Below are 7,880 nucleotides of genomic sequence, written 5' to 3'. Positions count from 1 at the left end.
TGTATCTTTGACTTGCCATCCAGGTCGAAATCTGGCCTGAAAACGTCTCTTCTCCCCTTTGCCCACCCCTCACTCACACCCCACTCCTGGTCGTTTCAATTTTGTTGAGTTCTAGTGCCTGGGGATGCAGTTTGTGTGGAAGGTGCTGCACAAAAAAACAAGGATTATCTGGCATGAAGTGAAGGCATTTTCTGTCTCTTAATGGGTTTTGATTGGCTTGCTTCTCCTCCAGGCCCAAGAGGTTTCTTCGCTGCAGTGCAAAGGGGTGAGACAGCCCTGCTGAAGTTATCACCTTCGGCAGATATATGTGTTCAGTGGCATCAGTGAGGAGCATCTTCCCATGTTACAGGCATGGCCAATAATAGGAGGGGAGAACCCCAGGGGCCTTTTGTCAAACTAGCTTGTTTTACACAGGCCTTGTCTGTACATGACTGTGATGGGGTTTATGCAGCTATGTGGTAAGGAAGGAGTTAATGTGGGCACCAGCAAGTCAGCTTCAGCTGGAGTGATTCTAGTGTCTATAAATCCATTCCCCTCTCTGAGAAAAGGCTGGCAGGGGGAGATGGAGATGCAGGAGGGGTTACTCAGGAAGCTGGAGTTATACAGCTGTTTAAGAATCCTTCCTATTACCTAGAAAGGAGTCATCTGCTTAGTTCCTAGCCAGGCTGGAAGGATTGACTGAAGCAGGCAGCCTGGGAGCTGGTGTTGTCTTACGCTGGGCTGAATTGAGCCTGTTTCATTGATGTAAACCAGGGGTAGGCAACCTATGGCACGGGTGCCGAAGGCGGCACGTGAGCTGATTTTCAGTGGTGCTCATAGTGCCTGGGTCCTGACCACTGGTCCGGGGGGTTCTGCACTTTATTTAATTTTAAATGAAGCTTCTTAAACATTTTAAAAACCTTATTTACTTTACATACAACAATAGTTTAGTTGTATATTATAGACTTGTAGAAAGAGACCCTCTAAGAACATTAAAATGTATGACTGGCACACGAAACCTTAAATCAGAGCGAATGAATGAAGACTCGGCACACCACTTCTGAAAGGTTGCCGACCCCTGATGTAAACCATTCACAAGCAGCTAACCCCTTTTTCTTAAAGGGGTAGTACCAATGGGGTAATTGCCACTGGATCTCCAGTGAAAACAGCCCCAGGGCAGCTCTCATTGGCCAGCCATCCAGTGAGGCTGCTGCACCTGGACTGACAAGGGCAACGCGGGATTTGCACCAAGGCCCAGTTCGCTCAATCATGTAAAACCCAGTTTGCCCTTATCTATGCTTAGAGGTCAACTCCAGTCCAGTTGCACTGACAGCTAAGTCAGGACTATTCGAGGCCTTCAGAATTGTCATGGGCATATCCAGAACAGGACTCGGGTATAGGAGAGATTTTTCTAACCGCCCCCTAATTTGTGACTACAGCCCCATCCTGTCGCCCTTCCTCAGGCTAAACACCCAACAAGCCCACTTGCCTGGTTAATGCTCAGCCCTTTTGCTTGCCACGGAGGGCTCTGTACATCTCCCCATCCTTGTGCTGCAGCAGCGGCTCTCCTTGGCTCTTTGTCCTTTCATCCACACTCCTGCAGAACTGACTGTAAAGCCAATGGTGAAATACAGCAGAATCAATAATGTGCCTTAAGGAGCAGGTGCAGAAGTGTGCTCCTGGAATGAAGCAAGTAAGAGAGAGAGAGAGAGAGTGTGTGTGTGTGTGTGTGTGTGTGTGTGTGTGTGTGTGTGTGTGTGTGAGAGAGTGAGTAACTCCGTTAATGGCGGGGGGGGGGCAGGTTGGGGGACATATGCAGTTAGGTGGCTGAGAGGAGCAAGGCTGGCCTGGATCTGTGCTGAGTAGATGCACTGAACCTTCCATACACTTTTTTTGGAGGGTGCAAGGAAGAGAAACCCTCCCTACACATCCAGACCCCTCTCCTCATCCCTCCATGCTTCCGCCTGAATGATGAGCTGTGCAGTTCAATCCGCATCCAGTACTCAGGGCTTCCCTCCCGCTCTCCCCCCAGCTGTCTGGCTCTTCCAAGCCCTCAACCCTCATCAGCTGCTAGAACCCTCTTATGTTCCCCTAATGACAAGCATCACTGACCCACTCAGCTGTCCAACTCCCCTGACGAGCTACTGAGGTTATGGAAGTCAGACCCCCAACATCTACCCCAAGTCATAAGAAGGCCATACTGGCTCAGACCAAAGGTCCATCTAGCCCAGTATCCTGTCTTCTGACAATGGCCAATGCCAGGTGCCTTGGAATGCACAGACCAGGTAATCATCAAGTGATTCGTTCCCTATTGTCTTAACAAAAGGTTCCCCCAAAGCTAGGGCCAGAGTGATGCTGAGGGTTATAATTAACAGTAGGCCCCAACTGATCCAAAGCCTACTGGAAAGACCCCCATTAACTTCAACAGGCTTATGATCAGACCCCTAGGCCACACACCTCTTTGCTGTAAAACCAATGTACAAAGGAGCTTGTCCGATCTAACTACCATGCCATTTCTAGTGTGCCCATCGCCATGCCGGAGAAATCTATCTAGGTGGCTCAAACAATTCACCAGGACAGTTACAGATCAAGGGAATGACCTGAATGCTATTTAAGTGCATGTGATCCTGACACTTTAGAAGTTCTAGACAGCCTAATCCCGTAGCTCTCAGGTAGTGGGCGTTTCCTAGGGCAGGGTTACCTGCTTCTGAAGTAAAAGCTGTGGAAGGAGCATCTCATTTTTCAGAGCTCACCATGGGCCTGAAGTACTCCTGCTAATACAGACCTTCATTAGCTGGTGCATTTTACAAGAGGACTTGTGGATGAAGACGATGTTTGAATTGTTCTTTGTTGAGTGGCAAGGAGAAGCAGGTCTCTGAGGGCAAAAATCCTGAAGGCTAATGAAATTGAACCAGGAGAAAAAGTAAAAGGGTCCAACAGCCCAGAATCTTTTGGGCAGAGTATTTTGCTTTGATTAATGGTTTATTCCCAAACCTTTGTTTTCCCTCCAAGGTAGCCTTGAATTTTAATTCGGCCACCATCAGTCAGTTATTAGACAGATGCTTGCATTCACATTTCAGCCTCTGATAAATTGAATGATTGCAGACAGTACAACAGAACTGTGTGCACAGCTGCTGTGCAGTGTATGCCAGCCGTGTGTGTAGGGAGATACCCTCTAGAGATGTCTAGTGGTTAGAGCTAGGAGATTGGGTGTCAAGGAGATTTGGATTCTATTCTTGATTCTGCTGCCGTCTCTCCTGTGGCCTTGGGTAAGCTATGTAGTTAGGTGGCTGAGAGGAGCAAGGCTGGCCTGGATATGTGCTGAGTAGATGCACTGAACCTTCCATACACTTTTTTTGGAGGGTGCAAGGAAGGGAAACCCTTCCCACACATCCAGACCCCTCTCCTCATCCTCTGCTCTGTGCCTCAGTTCCCTCATCTGTACAATACAGCTGACTGCCACCTGATCAAGGTGTTTGGAGATTGGCTGCTGGAAGATGCCATATAATATCAAAGTATTATTATTATTATTTGATTTTAGTATCAATTTAATACCAGTATGAGGTGTTGGACTCATAGCTCCAAAGACTGAGGCTTTCTGTGTATCCACAAACAGGTACAATGCAGGGAGCAGCAATGCAATCTTAGGCCTTGGCTACACTGGCGCTTTACAGCGCTGCAACTTTCTCACTCAGGGGTGTGAAAAAACACACCCCTGAGCGCAGCAAGTTACAGCGCTGCAAAGCGCCAGTGCAAACAGTGCCCCAGCGCTGGGAACGCGGCTCCCAGCACTGCAAGCTAATCCCCACGGGGAGGTGGAGTACGTGCAGCACTGGGAGAGCTGTCTCCCAGCGCTGGCACCACGACCACACTCGCACTTCAAAGCGCTCCCGCAGCAGCGCTTTGGAGTTTTGAGTGTAGCCAAGCCCCAGCTCTGCTCTGTCAGTGTGTCTTAACCCATCCTTAGAGGAAACACTTAGTTCAGATGGTTGCACTGGAAGAAGAGTGAAGTGCAAGGATTCATCCCATCTTTGATCCATAGACTATCAGGGTCGGAAGGGACCTCACAAGGTCATCTAGTCCAGCCCCCTGTTCAAAGCAGGACTAATCCCCGGACAGATTTGTGCCCCAGATCCCTACATGGCCCCATCAAGGATTGAACTCACAATCCTGGGTTTAGCAGGCCAATGCTCAAACCACTGAGCTATCTCTCTCTCCCACTGCTGAGAAAGCTAACAAGATGAAAAACTTCATGCTTGCTGTAGTGATGGGGTTTGTGCAATATTCACCTATCTCATCAGGAATGGGTGGTGAGCCATTAACTCTTTTCACGCCAGTCACTGCAGGGTTGTCAGCTCTTGGTCATTGCTGGGGTGGGCCTGGAGCCATGTTTTATTCTCCCTACAGCACAGAGATTTTTAAATTCCTTGGTGCGTTTGTTTATTTAGGGCCCGATCCAAACCCCTACAAAACTGCCACTGGTGTCCATAGGCATTGGATCAGGCCCTTAAACACCACCGTGTTCAGTGCAGTACAGGCTGCACAAATAACATCCCAGGTGTGCAGAGGCTCCTTACAGGGTCAGCTGTAGCAGATCCGATTGCAGGAGTGGGGCCACAGCTACCCTTTACCCCAAAGAGCTTGTGGGTGCGCCTGTGTAATAGACGCAGCTTTGGAATTAGCACCTTGTTAAACTATACATTTTAAAATGATTTCTGATCTGTTTTAATATTCAAATATATTTGAATATATGTTTTAATATATTCAAACAAGCAGCTTAAAAAAAAAGTGGCCTATTTAGATTCCCCTCACAGTCTCATTTAACACATCACTCAGCTGTGAATGGAATACATTTTTTTAAGCCCTGGCTTATCTTTGCAGAGCAATTTCAGCCCCCAACCTATGCTAACTTCAAAGGCTTCTCACAGCAGCTGCTGTGACTTGGGCTGAAGCTGAAATCTGACAGTGTCAGCACAGACTAGATACTGAAGGTCTTAATATCCTAACCTCTGGTATCTTGTACTCCTTCCCCCACCCTGAGACACCCCTTTGAGCCTTGTCAGATCACTCCATATTGGGACATCTGGTCACCCTACAACCAGCCAGTGCCCGCCACAGAATCTTCTGTCTCTTTGAAAGCTTAATTCTTTATAAAGGAGAAATGAGGCCAAGATTTACTCAGCTAAAGGTTCCCTGTTGATTTCAATAAAATAAATTGAAATATATGTTCAAACATCCCTTTAATTGTCTTTTGGGGGCGGGGGGAGGGTTTTGTTTTGTTTTGTTTTGTTTTGTTTTTTTAAAGATCAGACTTTCTCTGAGGTCTGGATTCAGCACAATGTATGAAGGTCCTGACGCTGCAAACTGATTTGAGCGGATGCCCATGCAAATCCCAACTAGCTTCGAAGGGGCTCCCTGCGAGTGTATTTGCATGGATCAGATTGCATGAATGGGGCCTGTTTGGACAAATATTTAGCATTGTAGCACCTAATTAAAAACAATGCAGAATCCCTTAAAAAACTGCCCAGAGCAGAATTCCTTATTCTCTATTTAATGATTATAAACTAGATTTGATTTTTACCACAGCACTAAAGCCTTGGAAAATCACACAGAGGAAAAGGTAAGAAAAAATTTTGTTTATTAATATCTGTATCAAATCCATGGTCATCTAAAGTACGAGCGTCGCTGTACGTTGACCCTGGACACTTGGAATATCAAGGCATCACCAGGGGATAGAACTCAGATCCTTCTTTTCCAAAAAACACAAGTTTCTACCACTTGAGTTAAAGAAGAATCTCTCTTAGCTCTAAGCAGTAAAAGACCTATGACACATGGGTGAGCTGCATAGATTCCATCCAGTGACACCCATATACTAGCCAGTTTTTTGCAATACAGTGTCATAGCAGCTACAGTCAGTCACAATGCACTTACCCTCTGTCCCCAGGGCTGCTATCCCAAGAAAGGGTGGCAGAGAATTCTGAGTGATAGGCTATGAAATTCACTTCATCTTTAGGGCCTCTCGGGCCCGGATCTGGTGGCCTTCATGATGTAGCCAACTCGACACCAGTCCCTTACTTCAGAATCCTAGGAGTGAGTAGGTTCTCTTTACATTTCAGAGGATCAGAGGAGTCTAAAATAATCCGAAAACATTTATTATTACTGCATTATTTATTTATTATTTTTACAGTAGGGCTGAGAGGCTGCAACTGAGATTGGCATTCCACTGTGCTAGGCACTTGCGCACGCGGTAGAAGACAGACCCTTCCCCAGAGAGCTTGCAATCTGAAATAGACAAGATAGAGAGTGGTTGGGAGGGGAAACAGACGCAGAGTGGTGAAATGACTTTCCCTGTGTCACACAGCAGGGCAGTGACAGCTAGGAATAGAATCTAGCTCTCTAGGGTCCCTCCCTAACATCTTTTATGGCACCGGGGAAACTTAGCTTCATCTCTTTATGCGCACAGCCTTGGTGGTCAGACTCTGCAAACGTACAAGGCTCAAAACCCTGCCGGATTGTCTTCCCCACCCGGCCAATTTGTCCGGCCATCCATTTTATTAAAAAAGGGGTGGACGCTGCTTTGTGACCTTGCCTTTCCTCTCCTCCGCATCTCTCTGTCCTTGCTGATGAGAGGCAGCAAGGTAGGGGAGGGAGGACGATACTGGCCGGCCAGCATTTTAGTCTGAGAGTAAAGCAGCTTCATACAGGTCAGCGAGGTGATTCCTGAAAGTGGCTGAGCTGCCAAATCTCGGGCTGAGGAGAAGGGAAAGTTAATTAGGTCTTTTTTATTTAATGGAAACGTGATAGGCCACTCACCACGCGACCTGCTCCTGGCCATCTGCTGCTGGAGACGGGACAGATCTGGCCAGGGAAAAGCTGAGGCTCCTGGTCCACCAGCCTGGGATGGAGGTGGGGGTTGAGACCTAGGCCCAGGCCCCAGTGGATGGGGCCTTTGGCCTGGTTGCTACAGAGACAGACAGGCAGCAGCTGCAGGAGGAGGAGGAGGGATGGCAGTGAGAGCCCAAGCTGCTGCCACTACAGGCAGATCAGATGGTATGGGATTTACCCAAACCGACAGCGTCAGACGCCAGCCTGCTTCCTGCATGACGTGCAGCTTTCAGGCCAAAAGAGAAATGTGCCTTCTGGGCTCCAGTGCACTGGGAGTTGACAGTGCGGCACCTCTTGGACTCCCCCGGCACTGTTGACACCCCAAGGGCTGTTGATTAATGCAGCAGAGGACAGAGGGAAGGCACATTGTATTGTGATATGTACTCGTCCGGTCTCTCCAGCTGTGCTCACTTGACTAAGAAGGATTTTTTTTTACAGTCTCTTTCAAATACACCGGAAAACCATTAATTATGGGCCCAATCTGCAAAGCATAGAACTGATTCAATTCCTGCCGCTCATGCTTGGTGCCCAGCTGAGAAGTCACTGAGAAGGTCTGGGGTTGCATCTTAAAATACGTACGTTGGGGCAGAACCCTCTTTGAATTTCACAGGTTTCTATATTTTATGCAAAGGAAGCACTCGCATTCATGCTGTGCTATGCAGAACCATGTAAATGCCTTTCTGGATGATTATGTGACTGTACAGTAGCAGTATGCTGATATATTCCATGTAACGTTTCTATCTGCTAGGTAAAGAGCTCAAGATATGACAGTGCTCCTTGCATTTGTTTGTATGTTTTTACAGTATTTGTAGACTACTGTTTATTTTTGCATTGATCTATTAAATGCTCAATTTAAAAAAAATCAAATTTAATAATAAACAAAGTGAGATCTGGATACATTGTTTCCAGATGATTATTGTTTTAAATAATTCTAGTTAAGATATATACCGAAGTCAACCCAAGGACTGAATACTTTAGAGAGAATTTTTGGTGGGAACAAGAGGGAAATTTACTAT

The 7,880-nt window shown here is 47.0% G+C and overlaps 1 long non-coding RNA gene across 1 annotated transcript; it reads left to right on the top strand.

Annotated features, from left to right (window-relative positions):
* Positions 1–1,803: 1,803 nt before the first annotated feature.
* On the top strand, positions 1,804–7,634 carry LOC127039277 (uncharacterized). Its single transcript, XR_007770932.1, has 3 exons — positions 1,804–2,902; positions 5,566–5,599; positions 7,303–7,634. It is a non-coding gene; the product is annotated as an uncharacterized LOC127039277 (long non-coding RNA).
* The last annotated feature ends 246 nt before the right edge of the window (positions 7,635–7,880 follow it).

The sequence above is a fragment of the Gopherus flavomarginatus genome, chromosome 22 (assembly GCF_025201925.1).
Source record: "Gopherus flavomarginatus isolate rGopFla2 chromosome 22, rGopFla2.mat.asm, whole genome shotgun sequence".
Lineage (NCBI taxonomy): Eukaryota > Metazoa > Chordata > Testudines > Testudinidae > Gopherus > Gopherus flavomarginatus.
This window is presented reverse-complemented; position numbering and strand designations above follow the sequence as displayed.